The sequence below is a fragment of the Mustela erminea genome, chromosome 12, assembly GCF_009829155.1.
Source record: "Mustela erminea isolate mMusErm1 chromosome 12, mMusErm1.Pri, whole genome shotgun sequence".
NCBI classification, from domain to species: domain Eukaryota; kingdom Metazoa; phylum Chordata; class Mammalia; order Carnivora; family Mustelidae; genus Mustela; species Mustela erminea.
Window position 1 is genome coordinate 37028404 of NC_045625.1, and position 25899 is coordinate 37054302.

The following is a 25899-nucleotide window of genomic DNA, read 5'->3' on the forward strand; positions in this document are numbered from 1 at the left end:
TTCCCTATAAAAGTAGGTCTGAAGTCCTGTCTCAAACAAATAATTTGAGCTCTTAAACCTAAAAGTCGGTCTACTGCCCTTGATATGGTATTTATACCTGTAACTTAAAAATATAAGCAGGGGGGAAAAATGTAAGCAGGAAAAAAATTAAGGTTAGCTCTATGAATTTATTGTCTTTTGTCTATTAGCCTATTTACAATACACTGTAAGGCATCATACTGAAAATAATCTATTTTCCACCCAAAATTACAAAACAAAAAAAGGAAAAGTATATTGCACCTATCTTGTGAAAACTATTCAAAATAGAATTAAAATCTGCATACGATTTTTTTTTTTTTAAGAAATTAACAAATTGGGTGCCTGAGTGACTCAGTCATTAAGCATCTGCCTTCAGCTGGGGTCATGAGCCTAGGGTCCTGGGTCGGAGCACCAGGTCCAGCTTCCCACTCTGAGGAAGCCTGCTTCTCCCTCTCCCACACCCCCTGCTTGTGTTCCTTCTCTCGCTGTCTCACTGTCAAATAAGTAAATAAAATCTTTTTTTTTTTTAAAAAGAAGAAATTAACAAGCTGATCTTTTTTTTTTTTTTTTTTTAGTTTTATTTATTTAAGTAATCTCTATACTCAACCTAGCATTAAACTTGTGACCTAAGATCAAGAGTCATGGGGCTTGAACTTGTGACGCAAGATCAAGAGTCTCATGCTCGGGGATGCCTGGGTGGCTCAGTGGGTTGAGCCTCTGCTTTTGGCTCCGGTCATGATCTCAGGGTCCGGGATCGAGCCCTGCTTTGGGCTCTCTGCTGGGTGGGAAGACTGCTTCCCCCTCTCTCTCTGCCTGCCTCTGCCTACTTGTGATCTCTCTCTCTCTCTCTCTCTCTCTAATAAATAAATAAAATCTTAAAAAAAAAAAGTCTCATGCTCTTCCAACTAAACCAGCCACACACCCCTATGTACTTTAAATGGATGAACTGACAGGGACACCTGGGTGGTTCAGTTAGTTAAGCTTTCTGACTCTTGATTTCAGCTCAGGTCATGATCTCAGGGTCCTAAGACCAAGCTTTGCATTGAGCCCCCAATCAGCGCCATACTCAACACGGAGTCTGCTTGCCTCCCTCCCTCTGCTCATCCCCATCTCTCTCTGTCACACTCTCTAAAATAAATAAAATCTTAAAAATAAATAAATGACATGGAGGTTCCTCAAAAAGTTGAAAATAGGGGCACCTGGGTGGCTCAGTGGGTTAAAGTCTCTGCCTTCAGCTCAGGTTGTGATCTCAGGGTCCTGGGATCAAGTCCCACATTGGGCTCTCTGCTTAGCAGGGAGCCTACTTCCCTTCCTCTCTCTCTGCCTGCCTCTCTGCCTACTTGTGATCTCTGTCTGTTAAATGAATAAATTTTTTAAAAAATCTTAAAAAGAAAAAATTAAAATTTAAATTAAGAAAAAAAAAAGTTGAAAAAAGAGCTACCCTATGACCCAGCAATTGCACTACTGGGTATTCACCCTTAAGATACAAATGTAGTGGGCGCCTGGGTGGCTCAGTGGTTATTAAAGCCTCTGCCTTCGGCTCAGATCATCATCCCAGGGTCCTGGAATCGAGCCCCACATCGGGCTCTCCACTCAGCAGGGAGCATGCTTTCTCCTCTCTCTCTCTCTGCCTGCCTCTCTGCCTACTTGTGATCTGTGTCTGTCAAATAAATAAATAAAAATCGTTTAAAAAAAATTAAAAAAAAAAAAGATACAAGGTAGTGAACTGAAGGGGCATGTGTACCCAAATGTTTATAGCAGCAAGTCCACAATAACCAAACTATGGAAAGAACCTAGAAGTCCATCAACAGATGAATGGATAAAGAAGATGTGGTGTATATATATATATATATATATATATATACACACACACACACACACACACACACACATACATACATATACACACACATATATACATACATACAATGGAATACTAAGCAGCCATCAAAAGAAATGAAATCAACATTTGCAACAATGTGGATGGAACTAGAGGGTATTATGCTTAGCGAAATAAGTCAATTGGAGAAAGACAACTATCATATGATCTCCCTGATAAGAGGAAGTGGAGATGCAACATGGGGGGTTGGGGGGTAGGAAAAGAATAAATGAAACAAGATGGGATCGGGAGGGAGACAAACCATAAGAGACTCTTAATCTCATAAAACAAACTGAGGGTTGCAGGGCAGTGGAGGGAGGGAAGGTGGGGAGGGAGAGGGTGGTGGGGTTATGGACATTGGGGAGAGTATATGCTATGGTGAGTGCTGTGAAGTGTGTAAACCTGGCAAGTCACAGACCTGTATCCCTGGTGCTAATAATACATTATATGTTTATAAAAAATTTTTTTAATTATTTAAATAAATAAATAAATAAATAAATAAATGGATGGATGGATGGATGAAATTGTACACGATGTAACACAACTACAACATGGACCAATCTCAAATGTATTATGGTAAGTGAAAGAAGCCAGGCTCCAAAGGTTACATATTATATGATTCTACTTATATATAACAAACTACAGGAATAGAAAAGAGGCAAAACTATAGGAAAAGTAATCTAGTTACCAGGGACTCTAAAGGGTAGAAAATATTATGTATGGAGCACCTGACTGGCTCAGTTTATAGAGCGTGTGACTCTGATCTCAGGGGTGTAGATCTGAGCCCCTTGGATGTAGAGATTATTTAAAAATAAAATCTCTTAAAAAATCAATAAAAATTTTTTAAAAAGTGGCTGCCTCTAGGTGGTAGGACTGGGAATAATTCATAACAGTTCTCTACGGTTTCTGAACATTCTACGGTAAACAGGTATTTATTTTATTTTTTTTTAAGATTTTATTTATTTATTTGTCAGAGAGAGCATGAGCAGGGGGAGAGGCAGAAAGAGAAGGAGGCTCTCCACTGAGCAAGGAGCCCATGTGGGACTCGATCCCAGGACCCTAGGACCCTAGGATCACGACCTGAGCCAAAGGCAGATGCTCAAAGAACTGAGCCGCCCAGGCATCCCTATTTTATAATTTCTTTAAAGATTTACTTTAAAAGTTTCAGTTTTCCAGCATGATGTGGGGACAAAATATTCTGGTTGATATTCTAATCAATTCTAGTGGAGAGCTAAAATTATAAAGTATATGGATCATCCATTTTCAAAGAAGTAACAAACCATGCTAAAAATTATTAAAATTGGGGCGCCTGGGTGACTCAGTCCCTTAAGCGTCTGCCTTCGGCTCAGGTCATGATCCCAGGGTCCTGGGATCGAGCCCCACATCGAGCTCCCCGCTCAGCGAGAAGCCTGTTTCTCCTTCTCCCGCTCCCCCTGCTTGTGTTCCCTCTCACTGTGTCCCTCTCTGTCAAATAAATAAAATCTTTTTTGAAAAAAAAGATTTAGAACTTTTATGTGCAGAAGATATTTCACTGGCATACATGCTACAAAGCCATCAAAATGTATGTAAATCACAATACTGTGAGACTCCTAAAACCAAGAAGATTCTTGGCAGTCTGACCCTTCACACATGGGCACTTAGCAGAAATGTGCTTCAGTCTCTGGTGGGAAAAAAGCAGTATTTAAGCACCCACCAAAGACAGGTCCGACACAGAGATGCAGAAAATTAGCATTTTCATCTATGTGTCGCTAGTATTTATTAATACTGTGGGATATCAGCTGTTGGAAAAAGCGGGTGTGTTTGAGGTAAATGGGTTAGGAGAAACTCCTTGAGCCTCTGATTTAAAAAATAATTTTGCGGGGCACCTGGGTGGCTCAGTGGGTTAAAGCCTCTGCCTTTGGCTCAGGTCATGATCCCAGGGTCCTGGGATCGAGCTCCGCATCGGGCTCCCTGCTCGTTAGGGAGCCTGTTTCCCCCTCTATCTCTGCCTGCCTCTCTGCCTACTTGTGATCTCTATCAAATAAATAAATAAAATCTTTAAAAATAAAATAAAATAAGAATAAAAAATAATTCTGCAAACAATCCCCAGAAGAAGCTAACTTCATAAATATTTTAAGAAGTTTCAACAAATGGGGCGCCTGGGTGGTTCAGTGAGTTAACCTCTGCCTTTGGCTCAAGTCATAGTCTCAGGGTCCTGGGATCGAGCCCTGCATGGAGCTCTCTGCTCATCAGGGAGCCTGCTTCCCCCCTCTTTCTCTGCCTACCTCTCTGCTACTTGTGATCTGTCAAATAAAAAAAAAAATCTTTAAAAAAAAAAAAAAAGTTTCACCAAAAGTCGGCTCTACACCCAACTTGGGGCTTGAACTCATAACCTGAAATCAAAAGTTGCATGCTCTACTGACTAAGCCAGCCAGGTGTCCCTAAATGGATTCTTAATGGCTTTTTTTGAAAAGGTTCAAACAAAAGATAACCCACAGAATGGAAGAAAAATATACTTGCAAGTGATGTATCCGATAAGGGGACTGTATCTAGAATATATAAATAACACCACAACTCAGTAATAAAAAGACAACCCAACAAGAAAACGGGTAAAAGAATACGAATAATCGGGGCGCCTGGGTGGCTCAGTGGGTTAAAGCCTCTGCCTTCAGCTCAGGTCATGGTCTCGGGGTCCTGGGATCGAGCCCCGCATCAGACTCTCTGCTCAGCGGGGAGCCTGCTTCCTCCTCTCTGCCTACCTCTCTGCCTACTTGTGATCTCTCTCTCTGTCAAATAAATAAATAAAATCTTTAAAAAAAAAAAAAGAGAATACGAATAATCAATTCGCCGAAGAAGACATATACAGATAACCAAGAAGCACATGAGATGATGTTCAATATCATTATTCCTTAGGCAAATGCAAATAAAAAATTCTCCTCTGTATCTCCCATGTTAAAGCATGCATCTTATGTGCAAAAAAGCAAAATCTCTATTTTAAAAAGTTAGAATTAAAATATAGTACCCCTATTACTAAATAAAAGGATGTAAATTTTTTTTAAGATTTCATTTATTTATTTATTTATTTATTTATTTATTTTAAAGATTTTATTTATTTATTTGACAGAGAAAGATCACAGGTAGTCAGAAAGGCAGGCAGAGAGAGAGAGGAAGGGAAGCAGGCTCCCTGCTGAGTAGAGAGCCCGATGCAGGGCTCAATCCCAGGACCCTGGGATCACGACCTGAGCCAAAGGCAGAGGCTTTAACCCACTGAGCCACCCAGGCGCCCCAAAAGGATGTAAATTCTTTAAAAATATGCCCCAACACAGCTGATAATATGCAGATTTTATAGGGGGGGGCTTCATTTTTGGGGGGTTTTTTTAAGTTTTTATTCATTCATCTGTTTGACAGGGAGAGAGAGAGCACAAGCGGGGGAACAGCAGGGGAGGGAGAAGGAGAAAAAGACTCACCACCGAGCAAGGAGCCCAACATGGGGCTCAATCCCAGGACCCCGAGATCACGACCCGAGCTGAAGGCAGATGCCTAACCAACTGAGCCACTCAGGTGCCCCTCTAGGGGGCTTCTTTAAATATTAAAATAGTTTACTGAATGCAACTCATGTTTCCCACAAACCTTAAGAATTTAAGAAATTCAGGGGCACCTGGATGACTCACTTGGTTAAACCACTGCTTGGGTCATGGTCCCAGAGTTCTGGGATCAAGTCCCATGTCAGGCTTCCCTTGCTCTGCAGGGAGCCTGCTTCTCCCTCTCCCTCGGCCTGTCCCCCTGCTTGTGCTCTCTCTCTCTGTGTCAAATAAACACAAAAATCTTAAAAAAAAATTTAAAAAAGAATTTAAGAAATTCATATTTGGTCACTTAGAGTAAAAAGATTTTCTAATGTCTACTATGCAGTTAAACTTCACTCTCTCAAAGACCAACAGCATTTTAATAGTTACTTAGGGTCAATTCTTTTTTCCTGAAACATTGGAGAAAAATCAAGTGAGAAACATATATATATATATATATATATATATATATATATATATATATATTTATATTTCTTATCAACTTCCTATATTTTATTTAATTATAACCATTTCTTATAATACCTTTCTATAATCTAAATGTTCAAATTGGGGAAATGATTGAATAAGCAATGGAAAACTCAAACGTAAGTTGCAATGCAATTAAAAATTATTATTAAAAACACTGGAAAAATAAGTATAACGTTCTTTCTATTAAGATTTATTAATCTAAGAGACAGAGATAGCACGTGCTGGGTGGGCAGGAAGGAGGAGGGGCCAGAAGGAGATAAAGAATCTCAAGCAGATTCCCCACTGAGTGCAGAGCCCAACAGGGGACTCAATCTCAGGACCCTGAAATCATGAGCTGAGCCAAAACCAAGAGACAAACACTGAACTGACAGAGCCACCCAGGCCCCAAGTATAAGTTATAAAATGCTTTTACAAGTTGAACTGAATTACTTAACATGTTAAAAATGTACACAAAACAAGACTGAAAAAAATACATTTGCCCCCAACATAAAACTGTTAAGTGCTCATAGGGGGAAAAAAAATCCTAAATAATCATAAATTTCCACTAAAAGATATATAAATGCATATATTAAAGGAAAAGTATCAAGTAGAAATAAGAACACTTTCTTTTTGGGGGGCAGACTTTTTTTTTTTTTTAAGATTTTATTTATTTGACAGAGAGAAATCACAAGTAGACGGAGAGGCAGGCAGAGAGAGAGAGGGAAGCAGGCTCCCTGCTGAGCAGAGAGCCCGATGCGGGACTCGATCCCAGGACCCTGAGATCATGACCAGAGCCAAAGGCAGCGGCCTAACCCACTGAGCCACCCAGGCACCCCTAAGGGGGGCAGACATTCTTTTTTTTTTTTTTGAGCTTTTATTTGTTTATTCATTTATTTTATTTTTTTTCTTTTTTTTTAATTTTTTATTTTTTATAAACATATATTTTTATCCCCAGGGGTACAGGTCTGTGAATCACCAGGTTTACACACTTCACAGCACTCACCAAAGCACATACCCTCCCCAATGGCCATAATCCCACCCCCTTCTCCCAAACCCCCTCCCCCCAGCAACCCTCAGTTTGTTTTGTGAGATTAAGAGTCACTTATGGTTTGTCTCCCTCCAATCCCATCTTGTTTCATTGATTCTTCTCCTACCCACTTAAGCCCCCATGTTGCATCACCACTTCCTCATATCAGGGAGATCATATGATAGTTGTCTTTCTCTGCTTGACTTATTTCACTAAGCATGATACGCTCTAGTTCCATCCATGTTGTCGCCAATGGCAAGATTTCATTTCTTTTGCTGGCTGCATAGTATTCCATTGTGTATATATACCACATCTTCTTGATCCATTCATCTGTTGATGGACATCTAGGTTCTTTCCATAGTTTGGCTATTGTGGACATTGCTGCTATAAACATTCGGGTGCATGTGCCCCTTTGGATCACTACGTTTGTATCTTTAGGGTAAATACCCAATAGTGCAATTGCTGGGTCATAGGGCAGTTCTATTTTCAACATTTTGAGGAACCTCCATGCTGTTTTCCAGAGTGGCTGCACCAGCTTGCATTCCCACCAACAGTGTAGGAGGGTTCGGGAGGCAGACATTCTTAACTCTTAAGATTTTACACTAATAAAATGTAGACGTCCCTGAGGCACGAAGGAACTTAACAGCAATGTTCTATTTTGGCAGTTCAGTGCCACTTCAATTCAACTGCTACAGAAAGAAAAGCCAGTAACTTAAAATTTTCACTAATCAAAAACATTCAAGAACAAAAAGAGCCAGGGAAACAGGTGAAAATAACAGAACTATAGGAGAGGAGGAGCTAGACTGCAAGAAACAAAAGAGACAGAACAAGGATTGGAACAAGGGCAAGGTGAGGAGGGTAGGAGTAGAGGACCAAGAGAAAAAGCAAACACCAACCAGCCAACACACAGGCCCTTTCCAAGGGGAAAGAGAAAGCCCAAGGCAATTGTACTGATGGTCTCATTTTCTTTCTTCCCTTTCTTATATCATTAAATTCCTATTACATGAAATTACATTCTTACAAAGTTTCCTAATACATAGAAATTGAATATCTCAGTAAGCTATCACAGTCACACATTATACTGCAATAAGAGCTGCAATGAGGAATTTCCCCAGATACAAATTAATCCAGGAAACTCTCTTACAGAAAAAGATAGCACTGGGAATCAAATTTCAAGTCTAAAAACAAGTTAACACCCATACAACTAGCATTCATACCAACATGTATATGACAAAAATCACACATGTAACGGCTATTAGTATGTCAATACAACGCTATACTATATTCATCAGAAAAAGCTTTATTTTCTCACAGATCTCAGAGATATTTTGGAGTCTTAGTTCCTTCAACAGTAAAATAAAAGGGTAGGAGACTGAATAATCGGCCAACCCTAAACATACCACGAATCTGTAACAGAAGAATAAAAAAAAAGCAAAAATATTTCGTTCCCAAATTAAATATTTAGTATTCAGAACAAGTGACATCATTTCCTATACACAGTAACTTTTTTTAAAAAGTTTTATTTAGGGGCGCCTGGGTGGCTCAGTGGGTTAAGCCTCTGCCTTCGGCTCAGGTCATGATCTCAGGGTCCTGGGATGGAGCCCCGCATAGGACTCTCTGCTCAGCAGGGAGCCTGCTTCCTCCTCTCTCTCTCTCTCTGCCTGCCTCACTGCCTACTTTTGATCTCTCTCTGTCAAATAAATAAATAAAATCTTAAAAAAAAAAGAAGATTTAATTAGGGGGTGCCTGGGTGACTCAGTGGGTTAAAGCCTCTGCCTTTGGCTCAGGTCATGATCCCAGGGTCCTGGGATTGAGCCCCTCAACAGGCTTTCTGCTCAGCAGGGAGCCTGCTTCCTCCTCTCTCTGCCTGCCTCCCTGCCTACTTGGGATCTCTGTCAAATAAATTTTAAAAATCTTAAAAAAAAAAAAAAAAAAAAAAAGATTTAGGGGCATCTGGGTGGCTCAGTGGGTTAAAGCCTCTGCCTTCGGCTCGGGTCGTGATCCCAGTGTCCTGGGATGGAGTCCCACATCAGGCTCTCTGCTCAGCAGGGAGCCTGCTTCCCCCTCTCTTTCTGCCTGCCTCTCTGCCTACTTGTGATCTCTATCTGTCAAATAAATAAATAAAATTTTAAAAAATATATTTATTTATTAGAGAGAGAGTGCAAGCAGGAGGCAAGGGCGGGAGGAGAGGATGAGGGACAAGCGCACTCTTCTAGCAAGCATGGAGCTCCATGCAGGGCTCGATCCCAGGACCCTGAGATCACGACCTGAGCCAAAATCAGACACCTAACTGACTGAGTCACCCAGGCGCCCCCACGGTAGCTTTTAAAAGATGTCTTTTAGTGACAAAATAAAAAGCTGGCAACCATGTTAATCCCAACCCCCTTTTCAAATTTTAGTCACCCATGAAATCCAAAAGTCTAGAAACCATTTTTCTGTATCACATATAAAATAATAACCTCAAATGAGTATGAATATTTTTTAAAATGTATATAGATATCTTTGCATACTGCCTGAAACACAGCAAGAGCTCAACAAAGGCTGGTAAAAACATAAATTAGAAAGGGTGCCAGGGAGGCTCAGCTGGTTGGGCCTTTGGCTCATGTCATGATCTCAGGGTCCTGGGATTGAGGCCCACATTGGGCTCCCTGCTCTGCGGGAAGCCTGCTTCTCCCACTCCCTCTTCTCCTGCTTTTTTTCCCTCTCTCTTTCTTTCTCTATCAAATAAATAAATAAAATATATTTTTTTAAATAGATGAAATCTTAGAAAGAAAAAGTTAGTTTTGATGGTTTATGTATTTTCCAAAGAACCAGCTCTTGGGTTTATTTATTAGTATATCAATTTCTGATTTTTTTTAAAGATTTTATTTATTTATTTGACAGAGAGAGATCACAAGTAGGCAGAGAGAGAGAGAGAGAGAGTAGGAAGCAGGCTCCCTGCTGAGCAGAGAGCCCGATGCGGGACTCGATCCCAGGACCCTGAGATTATGACCTGAGCCGAAGGCAGCAGCTTAACCCACTGAAACACCCAGGCGCCCCTGAATGTTTAGACTCTTATTTTGAGTGAAAAGCGTGGCTGTGAACACTGAACTGAATTTGAGACCTTACTTTCAGTTTCAAGTCAGAATCAGCCAGAGATACTATTTTCAGGATCTATCACTGTCCACAAGCTCTGTGTTTACAAAACTAAGCCCCTTTATTATTGGCTGCTGCACATCAGCATACCTGGCTGAAGACAGAAGGCCAATAACAGAGGTCAAGAATCCACAGATTCATACTGAGGAGCTTTTCAATAACCCTAGTAAGCTTTTCTTTATGCATTAATTGCTTCTTTCAATTCAGCTGGAATACTGCTTATTCAGTCGGATTTGTCCTGAGCACCACCATTTCAGAGAGAGCAAAAATGGAAAATCTAAATTTGAGTCACTAACCTACAGAAACAAGATCTAATGCGCCCTACGATTTTTGAAAAGAGGGGAGTGGGTCTGTGTGAATATGGAAACAAATAGGGGTAAGATATAGTCTTATAATGGAGGTATACTTGGATGATGGGTTTACAACATGTGGCTTTTGGTTTTTCCTTTTGTGCCCTAGTGAGCGCATATCTACTGACTGACATATTTTGTATTTAGAAAAAAAGGGGCCCCTGGGTGGTTCAGTGGGTTGGGGCCTCTGCCTTCGGCTCAGGTCATGATCCCCTGGGATCAAGCCCCACATCAGGCTCTCTGCTCGGTAGAGAGCCTGCTTCCCCCACTCCCTCTGCCTGCCTCTCTACTTGTGATCTCTGTCAAAAAAAAAATAAACAAAATCTTAAAAAAAAAAACAAAAAAAATTTAGGGAACAAGAGAGGGAAAGAATACCCCAGATACCTGCAAGAGGATTAAACAGAAACAACACAGTATGTAATTAATGAGAGACTGTGACCTGAGAGAGAGAAAATATAATTAAAAAAAAAAAAGGAAACTACTGCTTTATTCTAAGACTTTTTCATTTGTTTGAGAGAGAAAGAGAGCACAAGCAGGGGGAATGGCAAGGAGAAGGAGAGGGAGAAGCAGGCTCCCCGCTGAGCAGAGAGCCGGATGCGGGACTCCATCCCAGTACCCTGGGATCATGACCTGAGCTGAAGGCAGAGGCTTTAACGCACTGAGCCACCCAGGCGCCCTGCCTCTTTGTTTTCTGATGTCATTAATTCCTAATTTTTTTTTTTGCCTTTTGACTACTGACTATGCTGTTTCTGATTTTGAATATTTATTGGAATTTTCTTTGTGGCCTAGTACTTACTTAGGTTTTTATAGTGTTCTTTGGATACTTGTGGTATATCCTGCTTTCAGGGTGCTTTTGATATGATATAAATTATATCTATCTTATTAATTATATATTTCTATTTAGTTCTTCTGCTTCCTGTAGTTTTTGTTTCATGCTTAGTGATACAGTGTTACTTGGGTCAGTTCGTAACATTAGCTCTTCATCGTGGATTACGTTCTTTATCCTCAAAAAAGTGAAACAGCTGTTATACTTCCATGAAGTCTGTAACCTAGGACCATTTGTATGGTATTGTTATTGGTCTTAGGAACTACTGATTTATTGGGGCGCCTCGGTGGCTCGGCTGATTGTCTGCTCAGCAGGGAGCCTGCTTCCCTCTCTCTCTCTCTGCCTGCCTCTCTACCTACTTGTGATCTCTCTCTGTCAAATAAATAAATAAAATCTTTTAAAAAAAATCAGAAATTGATATACTAATAAATAAACCCAAGAGCTGGTTCTTTGGAAAATACATAAACCATCAAAACTAACTTTTTCTTTCTAAGATTTCATCTATTTAAAAAAATATATTTTATTTATTTATTTGATAGAGAAAGAAAGAGAGAGGGAAAAAAAGCAGGAGAAGAGGGAGTGGGAGAAGCAGGCTTCCCGCAGAGCAGGGAGCCCAATGTGGGCCTCAATCCCAGGACCCTGGGATCGTGACCTGAGCTGCAGACAGACACTTAGCAACTAAGCCACCCAGGCACCCCTAACTTAACTTTAAAAAGAGAGAAAAAAGTGTACAAAACAGAGAAAATTAAAATAATCCAAAGACACTGCTTTGTTCATCTCCGTGAGAACCTGGATAAAATGATCTTCCAGGAAAGTATTATTTATGAAAACTAACTCCACAAGGGGGCGCCTGGGTGGCTCAGTGGGTTAAAGCGTCTGGCTTTGGCTCAGGTCATGATCCCAGGGTCCTAGGATGGAGCCCCAGAGTCTGGCTCTACGCTCAGTGAGGAGCCTGCTTCCCCCTCTCTCTCTCTGCCTGCCTCTCTGCCTACTTGTGAGCTCTGTCTGTCAAATAAATAAATAAAATCTTTAAAATAAAAAACTGGGGCGCCTGGGTGGCTCAGTGGGTTAAGCCGCTGCCTTTCGCTCAGGTCATGATCTCAGGGTCCTGGGATCGAGTCCCGCATCGGGCTCTCTGCTCAGCAGGGAGCCTGCTTCCCCTCTCTCTCTCTCTGCCTGCCTCTCTGCCTACTGTGATCTCTCTCTGTCAAATAAATAAATAAAATCTTAAAAAAATAAAAATAAATAAAAATAAAATAAAATAAAATAAAAAACTAACTCCACAAGAGGCAGAAATCTTAACCAGATGAGTAACTACAAAGGAAACAGAAAAACTCATCAAAGAGCTCTTGCAACCAAAAGAAACCTAACTGTAGTTTGAGTTTAACACACAGGAAAGTTTTTAATTTTTTTTTTTAAAGCAAGAATAATACTGATGCCTTTAAAGAGAAAAATTACAGAAAAATCTCATGTATGCACAGAGATTTTAAAAATCCTCAAAATAGGGGCACATGTGGGGGGCTCAGTGGGTTAAGCTTCTGCCTTTGGCTCAGGACATGATCTCAGGGTCCTGGGATTCAAGCCCTGCGCTGGGCTCTCTGCTCAGCAGGGAGCCTGCTTCCCCCTCTCTGCCTGCCTGCCTCTCTGCCAACTTTTGATTTCTCTCTCTCTCTCTCTGTGTCAAATAAATAAATAAAATCTTTTTTAAAAATTCTCAAAATAAAAAGCACAAACCCATTTTAATAATACATTATAGGAATACATCATGGCCAAGTAGAAAAATTTAGTCCACGAGTTCAGTATAGTTCAATACTATGCATCTGTTGGTACATTTCACCATTCATTAACAGATTTAAGAAAAGTCATATGGAGGGGGGGCGCCTGGGTGGCTCAGTGGTTTGAGCCTCTGCCTTCGGCTCGGGTCATGATCCCAGGGTCCAGGGATCAAGCCCCACATCAGGCTCTCTGCTCAGCAGTGGACCTGCTTCCTCCTCTCTCTCTCTCTCTGCCTGCCTCTCTGCCTACTTGTGATCTCTGTCAAATAAATAAATAAAATCTTAAAAAAAAAAAAAAGTCATATGGTCCTCTTAACATGAGGTTAAAAGCAACAATGAAAACCATCTCCCTCAATACCAAAGTCAGAGAATGCTGACTCATGGGGAAACAGAAGATTCCTGCTAAGCACAGGAACACTATAATGATGTCCATTATTATCATAATTTTTTAACATTGTTATTTAACATTAGATGAAAGAGGTTAAAAGATATAAAAAGTTTGAAAAGAGACTGCTTCCCAGGGAAACCTCAGAACTAAAAAATTATTACAAATATAAGAGAACACAATGAAGTGTTTCCGGGTACAAATTAATACAGGCACACTCTGTCTTACTGTATTTTGCTTTACTGCACTTCACACAGTTTTTTACGTACTGAAATTTTAAGACTTCAGTGGACAAAGTAAGTGCAATGTGGTAGAAATAGAAAGGGAAACAGAAGTGGAGCCTGAAGATGTGTCTGAATTGCTATAATCTCAGGATAAAACTTTAATGGATGAAGAGTTGCTCCTCATGGATGAAAAAATAAAGTGGTTTCTTAAAATGGAATCTACTCCTGGTGGAAATGCCTTGAAGATGGCAGAAATGACGACAAAGGATTTCAGATGTTACATAAAACTTTTTTTAAAGATTGTATTTATTTATTTGACAGAGAGAGACACAGTGAGAGAGGGAACACATGCAGGGGGAGTGGGAGAGGGAGAAGCAGGCTCCCCACAGAGCAGGGAGCCCAATGTGGGACTCAATCCCAGGACCCTGAGATCGTGACGGAAGCCAAAAGCAGACATTTAATAACTGAGGTGCCCCAAACATTACATGAACTTAGCTGATAAAGCAGCAGCAAGGTTTGAGAGGACCGACTCAATTCTGAAAGCTCTACTGTGGGTAAAATGTTACCAAACATCTCATGCTAAGAAGTAATTGTTATGGAAGAAAAAGTCAAGGATGCAGCAAACTACATTCCTGTCTTATTTTAAGAACTGGCCACAGCCACCCCAACCTTTAGCAACCACCATCCTGGATCAGTCAGGAGCCATCAAGACTGAGGCAGGACCCTCCACCAACAATAAAATTACAAGTTGCTGCAGGGGTACCTGTGTGGCTCAGTGAGTTAAAGCCTCTGCCTTCGGCTTGTGAGCTCATCTGTCAAATAAACAAATAAAATCTTTAAACATTTTTTTTTATTTTAATTTATCCATTTGACAGACAAAGATCACAAGCAGGCAGAGAGGCAGGCAGAGAGAGGAGGAAGGAGGCTCCCCGCTGAGCAGAGAGCCCAACTCAGGGCTCGATCCCAGGACCCCGAGACCACGCCCGAGCCGAAGGCATAGGCCCTACCCATGAGCCACCCAGGTGCCCCAATAAAATCTTTAAAAAAAAAAGACTGCAAGTTGCTGAAAGCTCAGATGATGGGCAACATTTCTTACCAACGAAGTATTTTTTAATGGAAGTAGGTATATTGGTTTTTTTTTGTTTTTTTTTTTGTTTTTTTTTTTAAAGATTTTTTTTTATTTATTTATTTGACAGAGAGAGAAATCACAAGTAGGCGGAGAGTCAGGCAGAGAGAGAGAGAGAGAAGCAGGCTCCCGCTGAGCAAAGAGCCCGATGCGGGGCTCGATCCCAGGACACTGAGATCATGACCCGAGCCGAAGGCAGCGGCTTAATCCACTGAGCCACCCAGGCGCCCCTATATTGGTTTTTTTAGACACAATGCCACTGCACACTTCAAAGACTACAGTATAGTGTAAATATAACTTTTACATGTACCTAGAAACCAAAATATTCATCTGAATTGCTTCATTGTGATGTTCAGTTTATTGTAGTAGTCTGGAACCAAAGCCAAAGTATCTCCAACATACATTTTGAAATGAACAGCCTTCATGTATACAATAACTAGATAAGAAATATAATGGAAACATACAATTTGCCCCAAAAGATAAGAAGCAGGAATAAACTTAAGATACAACAAAAGAAACTAAAGCTCTACTGAAAGAAAAGAGGACTTACATAATTGGAAAAACATATGATAAACCTTGATTAGGACATGCAACATCATTAAGATCAATTCTCCCTAAGTCTCTCTACTTAGCAAGATAAAAGTGAAAACTACAGTCTTCTGTTTAATTAACTAGAAAAGATGACTCTAAAGTACATATGGAGGCGCGCCTGGGAGGCTCAGTCATTAGGCGTCTGCGTTCTATTCAGGTCATGATCCCAGCATCCCGGGATCGAGCTCTACATGGGGCATCCTGCTCAGCGGGGAACCTGCTTCTCCCTCTCAGCTCCTCCAAGCTGTGTTCCCTCTCTTGCTATCTCTATCAGTCATAAATAAATAAAATCTTTTTAAAATAAATAAATAAATAAATATAAATAGATAGATAACACTCATACAGAAATAACAATATATGCAACAATAGCCAAGAAAATTCTAAAGATAATAATGGAAACTAGCCTATCAGATATTAAAATGTTTACTGTAGGGGCGCCTGGGTGGCTCAGTGGGTTAAGCCGCTGCCTTCGGCTCAGGTCATGATCCCAGGGTCCTGGGATCGAGCCCCGCATCAGGCTCCCTGCTCAGCAGGGAGTCTGCTTCCCTCTCTCTCTCTGCCTGCCTCTCTGCCTACTTGTGATCTCTGTCTGTCAAATAAATAAATAAAATCTTTAAAAAAAAAAAAAAAAAATGTTTACTGTAAGATGTAACACAGCTATGCCATACTGGCACACAGATCAGTGGAACAGAACAGAAATCCCTAAAAAATTACCAAAATATGGAAATGTAGTATACAGTAAAGCTGCCATTTAAAATTTGTGAAAGGAAACGTTGGGATGCCTGGGTGGCTCAGTTGGTTAAGTGTCTGCCTTTGGCGTGGGTCATGATTCCAGGGTCCTGGGATAGAGTCCCCCATCAGGCTCCTTGCTTAGCAGGGAGCCTTCTTCTCCCTCTGCCGCCACTCTCCCTGCTTGTGTGTGCACATTCTCTCTCTGACAAATAAATAAATAAAATCTTAAAAAAATAATAGAATTTGTGAAGTGATGAACAACAGGTAGTCACCTAGAAAAAAGCTGGATGCTCCCCTCATACTCCATCCCAAAATAAATTCCAGATCTATCAAAGGCATAGTAACATGATGCAACTGCCCAAATACATAATTCCTATTTTCATTCTACTTGGAAAGGTACTGAGCAAAAATAACTGAGATTTATAATCCAACAAAATCCTTATCCTATGAAAAAATTAGAATATGATGGTTATTTTTATTTATTTATTCTTAGTAATCTATGCCCAACGTGGGGTCAAACTACAACCCCAACATCAAGGCTTTCATGCTATTCCAACTGAGCCATCTACATGCCCCAGAAAATGAAGGTTATTTTTTTTAAACTGTATTTTTTTTTTAATTTTATTTATTTATTTGAAAGACAGAGATCACGAGTAGGCATAGAGGCAAGCAGAAAGAGAGAGGGGGAAAGCAGGCTCCCTGCTGAGCAGAGAGGAGCCTGATGCGGGGCTCGATCCCAGAACCCTGGGATCACAACCTGAACCGAACGAAGGCAGAGGCTTTAACCCACTGAACCACCCAGGCGCCCCAATGAAGGTTATTTTAAAGGCAGGGTGCCAGAGGGGCGCCTGGGTGGCTCAGACAGTTGAGCATCCAACTCTTGGTTTTGGCTCAGGTCATACCTCAGGAACCTGGAATTGAACCCTGCATCTGACTCTGTGCTGGGCATGGAGTCTACCTGAGAATTCTCACTCCCTCTAACCCTCCCCAGCCTGCATGGACTCTCTCGCACTCTCTCAAATAAATAAATATTAAAAGGAAAAAAAAAGACAAACTGCTGTAATGCACAAGTTTTCTAATTATTTTTGCAAATGAAGTTTTAAAAAAGTTATTAGGGGCACCTGGGTGCCTCAGTGGGTTAAGCCTCTGCATTCTGCTCGGGTCATGATCCCAGGGTCCTGGGATCGAGCTCCGCATCGGGGTGTCTGCTCATCAGGGAGCTTACTTACCCCTCTCTCTCTCTGCCTGCCTCTTTGGCTACTTGTGATCTCTGTCAAGAAAATAAATAAAATCTTTTTAAAAAATAAAATAAAAAATAAAAAAGTTATTAATCATATAGCATACTTAAGGCTATAAGAAGAGCAACTAGTGGGGCTCCTGGGTGGCTCAGCCCATGATTCCAGGGTCCTGTGATCGAGTCCTGCATAGGACTCCCTGCTCGGCAGGGAGCCTGCTTTCTCCCTCTCACTCCCACTGCATGTGTTTCTTCTTTTGCTGCCTCTTTCTCTCTCTCTCTGTCAAATCAATAGATAAATAAATCTTTAAAAAGGGGGGGGGGGGGCATCTGGGTGGCTCAGTGGGTTAAGCAACTGCCTTCAGCTTGGGTCATGATCCCAGGGTCCTGGGATCAAGCCCCACATCAGGCTCCCTGCTCAGTGCTTCCTCTTCCTCAGCTCCTCTCCCCACTTGTTCTCTCTCAAATAATCTTTAAAAACATTTTTTTAACATAAAAAAAGTCCCAAAAGGAGATACAGCCATAAACCTATCAATTCTATTCTTTTTTAAAGATTTTATTAATTTATTTGAGAGAGAGTGAACGGGGGAAATGCAGAGGAAGAAACAGACTCCCCTGCTGAGCCTGGAGCCTGACATGGGGCTTGATCCCAGGACCCTGAGATCATGACCTGAGCTGAAGGCAAATGTTTAGCCAACTGAGCCACCCAGGCACCCCTCAATTCTTTAAACTGTGATTTAACATTGGGGGGAAAATAATTTCAAGAGGTAACTGAACCAAAAATGTCATCTCCTCCCCAACTCTCAAAAATCACATCACACCGCAGTGCCTGGGTGGCTCAGTGGGTTAAAGCCTCTGCCTTTGGCTCAGGTCATGATCCCAGGGTCCTGGGATCGAGCCCCGCATTGGGCTCTCTGCTCAGCGGGGAGCCTGCTTCCCTTCCTCTCTGCCTACTTGTGATCTCTGTCTGTCAAATAAATAAATAAAATCTTTAAGAAAAGAAAAGAAAAAAAAATCACATCACACCTCACATAAGAGAGAAAAGAGCACCCTGGACAGTTAAAAACATGAGTTCCAGGCTTAACTCTTCTGTCAATTTGGGATAGTTTAGGGCCTATCAAAACCTTTGGGTGGAAAAAAAAGAACTCAGGGCTACTTCTATAAAAAGAGAAGTCTGGAGTAAATGATCTGACAACATTTTCAAAATTCAGGGTCTGGATCTATTCTTTTGTAACTATAGACTTTAGAGGCTTTTATGCGCTCATACACATAAGAAAAATACCACAAGACTTCCTTCATATTCTTAGTTATGAGAGCACATAAACACATGTAATCACTTGCTGAATCTATGACTCAGTAAGTATACACAATCCACACCCACTATTTTAAGAAGAAAATGCTTACTATTTAACACTAATAACCCTACTTCACTCTACAAGTAGCCAATATGATAAATTAGTTAACTTTTATTTTACACAAGCTAAATATCACACCATGGGTTATGAATCTGACCTGAAGGAAATAACAACAAACAAATTTTTTGTTCTTCCAGGAGTCTTGTGGATTACATTGTTCTGACTGTTGGGAGTCATGTGAAATTTGAATGGCTTTTCCCAAGGAAACAAAAATCTAACAGAGCCCTGTTCACCAAACTTGAGAATTCACCCCAAAGGGAACACTGTGCAGTACACCAGGAAACAAACAATATAAAGATGACACAACCCCATAGAGGGAGATGGTCTTCCTTCCGACCTATCACCAGAAGGTCAACAGTAACCTAATGGTATGTCACAATGCCTACGTAACTTATCTCGCTTCAACACAGACATTTTATCATTTCACAAGAAGTACAGTATAATGAGATACTTCGAGACCACATTCACACAATTTATTACAATATATGTCATTATAATTGCTCCATTTTATTAGTTGTTAATTTCTTACTATGCCTAATTTATAAATTAAAATTGATCACATCTAGGACAACTGATTGGCTCCGTTGGTAGAGCAGGTGACTCTTGATCTCAAGGTTCTGAGTTCAAGCCCCATGTTGGGTGTAGAGATTAAAAATAAAATATTTTGGGACACCTGGATGGCTTAGTCAGTTAAGTACCTACCTTTGGCTCAAGTCATGATCCCAGAGTCCTGGGATCTAGCCCCAAGTCAGGCTCCCTACTCACAGGGACCCTGCTTCTCTCTCTCCTCCCTGCTCATGCGCTCACTCTCTAGGGTTGCCTGGGTGGCTCAGTCAGTCAAGTAGCTGACTCAATTGATTTCGGGTCTGGTCATGATCTCAGAGTCATGAGATCAAGTCCCATGTCAGGCTCTGCATTGGCCTTAGAGCCTGCTTAAGATTCTCTCCCTCTTCCTCTGTTCCTCCCTCCACCCTCGTGCACTCTCTCTCATACATAAATAAACAAACAAACAAACAAACAAAATCTTCTTAAAATTAAATAAAATTGATCATATGTATATCTGTACAAGAAAAAATATAGTACGGAACTTCATCAACTTATGATGGAGTGATATCTCAATAACCCTATTATAAATTGAAAAAAATCCTAAGTCAAAAACACATTTAATACACCTAACCTACTGAACACTATAGCTTAGTCTCACCTACCTTAAGTGTGCTCAGAACATTTATATTAGCTTACACATGGGCAAAATAATCTAACACACAGTCTATTCTATAATAAAGTGTTGAATATCTCCTTTAATTTACAGAATACTATACTTAAAGTAAAAAACAGCTGTATGGGTACAAAATGGTTATAAGTGTATCTGCTGTTAACCTCATGGTCAGATGGCTAGCTGAGAGCTGCAGCTGCTGTCACTGCCCAGTATCATAAGAGAGTATCATACCAGGGTGCCTGGGTATGATAAAATAAATAAATGCATATTGCTTTCACCTCGTAAAGTCAAAAAACTATAAATCGAACCACTTTAAGTTGGGAAACATCTGTATATATGGGGTTCACAGTACCCAAAGTTTCAGGAATCCACTGGGAATCTTAGAGCATATTCTCTGCAGATAAGGGGGAACTACTGTACACAACAGAATCTTGCTTCTCTCTTTTACAACTGAAAAACCTTAACATGAAATGATTTATAATAAAAAGACACAAAAAGGACAGAGATCTTTAAATTAATCTTAACCTGCTATGTAAGTATCTATCAAATAGGTATCTATCAAAATAGGTTGTAATTTATCTCTGATAACAAAACTTAATGCATTCTTCTTATGAATAAAAACAAAGATTAATAATAGAAGAAAAATTAAATTAAATGGTACAATGGAGTGAATCGAAGAAGGGTTATTATAAGGATTAAAAAAATAATATAAGCAATAGTTACTAGATTTACTAGCACCTCCTCGTCTTCCTAATCTTTTTTTTTTTTTAAGACTTATTTATTTTTTTTAAAGATATTTTTTATTTATTTGAGAGAGAGAGAGAGAGGTCACAAGTAGGCAGAGAGAGAGAGGGGAAGCAGGGTCCCCGCTGAGCAGAGAGTCCGATGCGGGGCTCGATCCCAGGACCCTGGGATCATGACCTGAGCTGAAGGCAGAGGCTTAACCCACTGAGCCATCCAGGTGCCCCAAGACTTATTTATTTATTTATTTGACAGACAGAGATCACAAGTAGGCAGAGGGGCAGGCAGAGAGCAGTGGGGGGAAGCCGGCTCCCCAATGAGCAGAGAGCCCAATGCGGGGCTCGATCCCAGGACCCCGGGATCACAACCCGAGCCGAAGGTAGAGGCTTCAACCCACTGAGCCACCCAGGCGCCCCCTTAAATCTTTTTAAGACTGTTATTTATTTATTTGAAAGAGAGCAGCCAAAAGCAAGGTGAGGAACAAAGGGAAACACAGGCTCTCCATTTAGCAGGGAGCCCGATCAGGACTCAATCCCAGGACTCTGGGATCATGACCTGAACTGAAGGCAGATGCTTAACCGACTGAGCCACCCAGGTACCTCCTAAATCTTATATTAATAAAAGTAGTTCCGCATGTCAATGGCTTGTACTTACTCTAAGGAACAAAGAAAGGCGGTACCAGAAAACCATCACCTATAGTAAAAAACCCATATATTTTTATACTGACATATCAGTTCCTGGTAATCAAATAGAAAACCCTCTATAAAGGTTAAAGACAAACAGAGCAACAGAACAGAATCCAAAAACAGACCCACATATACACAAAATATTTTTAAAACAAAAAAGCAATCAACAGAGAAAGGGTAATTATTTCAAAAAAAGGTACTGGAACAAATAGATATCTACATCCAAAAAAATTTTTTTTAAAACACAAAACCTCCCATCCACACTTCTCATCATATACAGAAAAATTAACTCAAAATGCACCACAGACTTTATAAAATCTAAAACCATAAAACACTTAGAAGAGAACATCAAGAAAATCATTTTGACCCTAGATAATCATTCTGATGTTAGATAATAATTTCTTAGATATAACAACTAAAGCACAAACCTTTATTTTTTTTTTTTTTTTTTTTTTTTTTTAAAGATTTTATTTATTTATTTGACAGAGAGAAATCACAAGTAGATGGAGAGGCAGGCAGAGAGAGAGAGGGAAGCAGGCTCTCCGCTGAGCAGAGAGCCCGATGCGGGACTCGATCCCAGGACTCTGAGATCATGACCTGAGCCGAAGGCAGCGGCTTAACCCACTGAGCCACCCAGGCGCCCCAAGCACAAACCTTTAAAGAAAAAATAAAGTGGACTTCATTAAAACTTCTCCTAAAAAGACACTGTAAACAAAACAAATAATAACCAAATGTATGAAATATAGTTTAAAATTAACTGTTTATAAGCATAGAAAAAAGAATGAAAAGAGAACACACAGTAATGGAGGTAAGTTTTGGACTAAGAAAAATCAGAGTCTGAGTCACAGTTCTGCCACTTATTAGCTGTGTACCCCTTGAACAAATTAACATAACTGAACTTCAGGTACCCAACCTATAAAATGGGGATAATAATAGATAGGAACTATCTCATAGGATTATTTTAAGGATTAAACAAGATAATGAACTTAAAGTACTTAAAACAATCCTCATAAGTATGTTTTCAATCAATGTTAGTTATGCAAACATTTTATACAAGTATTATAATAGCGGGTATTTCAAATGATGGGTTACAAGTAAGTTTTACTTTTCCTTATCTCCACATTGAGTTTTCAAAGTAACTATGTATTACATATTCCAAATAATAAAACTTAACTTTTTAGATCCCTAAATGATTACAAGTTAAAACAAATAAACCTAACTTTAGGGGCACCTGGGTGGTTCAGTGGGTTGAGCCTCTGCCTTCGGCCCAGGGTTATGATCTCAGGGTCCTGGGATCAATATCCACATCGGGCTCTCTGCTCAGCAGAGCGCCTGCCTCCCCCTCTCTCTCTGCCTGACTCTCTGCCTACTTGTGATCTCTCTGTAAAATAAATAAATAAAAATCTAAAAAACAAAAACAAAAAAACACCTGGGGCGCCTGGGTGGCTCAGTGAGTTAAAGCCTCTGCCTTCAGCTCAGATCATGATCTGAGGGACTGAGCCCTGCATCGGGCACTCTGCTCGGCAGGGAACCTGCTTCCTCCTCTCTCTCTGCCTGCTTCTCTGTCTACTTGTGATCTCTGTCAAATAAATAAATAAAATTTAATAAAATTTAAAAAAAAAACTAACTATACATAAAATTAATGACCATACCCAGAAAATTATTTCATTGACTTCAGAACTCAGTATTCTAACTGCATATTAGTGTGATATGTTCCAAAAATATAAAGAACTAGAAAGATTTTAGATTTTTTTTTTGTTAGCGATAATATTAGTATTACCATTTTAAAGCCATTTTATGTGAATATCCAATATAGTAAATAATTACGCTTGTATTGTAAGGAACCAAGACTTTTTATGTAAGAGAGAGAAAAAAGACAAGTACAATATTAAAGAAGTAAAAGCCCTATAGTCCCTAAATCTGAATTATAAAAATCAATATGAACTTGTGATTTTTTTTTTTAAAGATTTTATTTATTTATTTGACAGATCACAAGTAGGCAGAGAGGCAGAGAGAGAGAGAGAGAGAGAGGAGGAAGCAGGCTCCCTGCAGAGCAGAGAGCCCGATGCGGGGCTCGATCCCAGGAGCCTGGGATCATGACCTGAGCCGAAGGCAGAGGCTTTAACCCACTGAGCCACCCAGGCGCCCCACGAACTTATGATTTTTAAAAAATGTGTGTAAGGGTACCTGGCTGGCTCAGATGGTATAGCATGCAACTACTGATCTCAGGGTCATGAGTTTAAGTCCCATATGGCGCATGAAGCCTACTTAAAAATATAAAAAATTTAAAAAATTTTAAAGATTTTATTTATTGGGGGGCACCTGGGTGGCTCAGTCGTTATACATCTGCCTTCAGCTCAGGTCATGATCCCAGGGTCCTAGGATCAAGCCCCGAATCAGGCTACCTGCTCCACAGGAAGCCCGCTTCCCCCTCTCTCACTCCCACTGCTGTAGTCCCTCTCTCACTGTCTCTCTCTCCATCCAATAAATAAATAAAATCTTAAAAAAAAAAAAAAAGATTTTATTTATTGGGACACCTGGGTAGCTCTGTCAGTCGAGCATCTGCCTTCAGCTCAGGTCATGATCCCAAGGTCCTGGCACCGAGTCCCACATCAGACTCCTTGCCCAGGAGGGAGAGCCTGCTTCTCCCTCTGCCTGCTGCTCCCCCTGCTTGTGCACAACCCCCTGCTCTCTCTCTGACAAATAAAATCTTAAAAAAAATTTTTTTTAATTGTATTTATTTACTTGACACAGAGAGAAAGAAAGTACAAACAAGCAGGGGAAACAGCAAGCAGAGGGAGAGGAAGAAGCAGTCTCCCTGCGGAGTGGAGAGCCTGACATGGGGCTCAATTCCAGGACCCAAGTGTCCTAATCTGAGCCGAAGGCAGTTGCTTAACCAACTGAGCCACCCAGGCACCCCAAGAAAGAAAATAAAAAAATTAAAGATCTATTTATTTATTTCAGAGATAGAGAGTGAGTGCACAAGTTGGGGTAGGGCAGAGGAAGAAGAGAAGCAGACTCTCAGCTGATCAGGGAGCTCAACTCAGGGATCGATCCCATGACCCTGAGATCATGACCCTAGTCAAAGACAGACACTCAACTGAATGAGCCACCCAGGTGCCCCCAAAATAATATTTTTTTAAAATGTTAAATAAAAATATTTGTAGAAGCCAGGACAGTATCAGGGAGCATCCCTGGCACCACATGTTGAGCTCTCGATATCAGTTCTGCATTAATTCTTAAAGAAATGGTAATACAGGAAGAATTTGTAAGATTACCCCGGGCCATCTGTTGTATACAAAAAAAGCCTTTCAAAGATTTATAGTTCATGGGGCACCTGGCTGGCTCAGTTGAAGAACAGGTGACTCTCAATCTTAGGGCTGTTGAGTCTGAAGCCCATGTTGGGTGTAAAGAGGACTTAAATAAATAAAACTCTGGGGGAAAAAAAGGATTTTAGATCATGCCAAATAGCTACCAACCTGAAATGGTTCCCATTGATAAAAAATCTAACAACTTGGGGCGCCTGGGTGGCTCAGTGGGTTAAAACCTCTGCCTTCAGCTCAGGTCATGATCCCAGGGTCCTGGGATCGAGCCCTACATCAGGCTCTTTGCTCTGCGGAGAGCCTGCTTCTTCCTTTCTCTCTCTGCCTGCCTCTCTGCCTACTTGTGATTTCTGTCTGTCAAATAAGTAAATAAAATCTTAAAAAAAAAAAAAAAAGAAACAATTTGTTCATAAAAAAGAACGCCTACAGGTAGAATATACAATTCTTCATCTTGGGGTTATAGCCCCACACTGGGTATAGAGATTACTTAAAAATAAAATCTTAAAAAAATGACTATAATTGCTCAAACACATGGTATAAATTTAGGAGTTTATGATAATACTCAAAGAACAGATCCTTAGAAAACCAACAGTTGGGGCACCTGGGTGGTCTAGTCAGTTGGACATCTGCCTTCCGCTCAGGTCATCATCTCAGGGTCCTGAGACCAAGCCCTGGAGGGAGAAGCTCCCCCACCCCAACTCATGTACACTCAATCTCAAATAAAAAATAAAATAAAATCTTTAAAGAAAACCAAAAGTCAAAAAGGGTGGGGGGCGCACCTGAGTGGCTCAGTCAGTCAGTTGAGTGTCTAACTCTTAATCTCAGCTCAGGTCTTGATCACGCAGTTGCTGAATTCAAGCTCCACGCTGAGCTCTACACTAGGTGTGGATAAGTCAAAAAAAAAAAAAAAAAAAAGAAAAGAACGAACGAACTCAAAATAGTCTGTTACCATAAGAAGAAACTGTTACACTAACTCTTTACTTTGAAATTGGTTAATTAAAAGAATGCAGCATTCATCCTCCCTTCTTTTTTTATTTTTACTATTTTTTATTTTAATTCCAGTATAGTTAACATGGTGTTATAGCAGCTTCAGGTATACAATATAGTAATTCAACAATTCTCATCATGGTAAGTGTACTCATCCACCCTTTCCAATAGGAACTATACTTCAGTGTAAGCCTGCTGCTGAGGGAAAGCTCTTTA

At 40.4% G+C, this 25899-nt stretch overlaps 1 protein-coding gene across 2 annotated transcripts in view; it reads right to left on the minus strand.

The window, feature by feature from the left end:
* UBAP1 (ubiquitin associated protein 1) overlaps positions 1-25899 on the minus strand; it is a 64333-nt gene that overhangs the window by 30309 nt on the left and 8125 nt on the right. Inside the window, exon 2 of one of the 2 annotated variants that reach the window (XM_032308377.1) lies at positions 20108-20185. The exons of the other annotated variant lie outside the window; for it this stretch is intronic. The gene's annotated coding sequence lies outside the window, so the exon portion shown is untranslated. The remainder of the gene's footprint in view (positions 1-20107; positions 20186-25899) is intronic. 2 annotated transcript variants of the gene reach the window in all.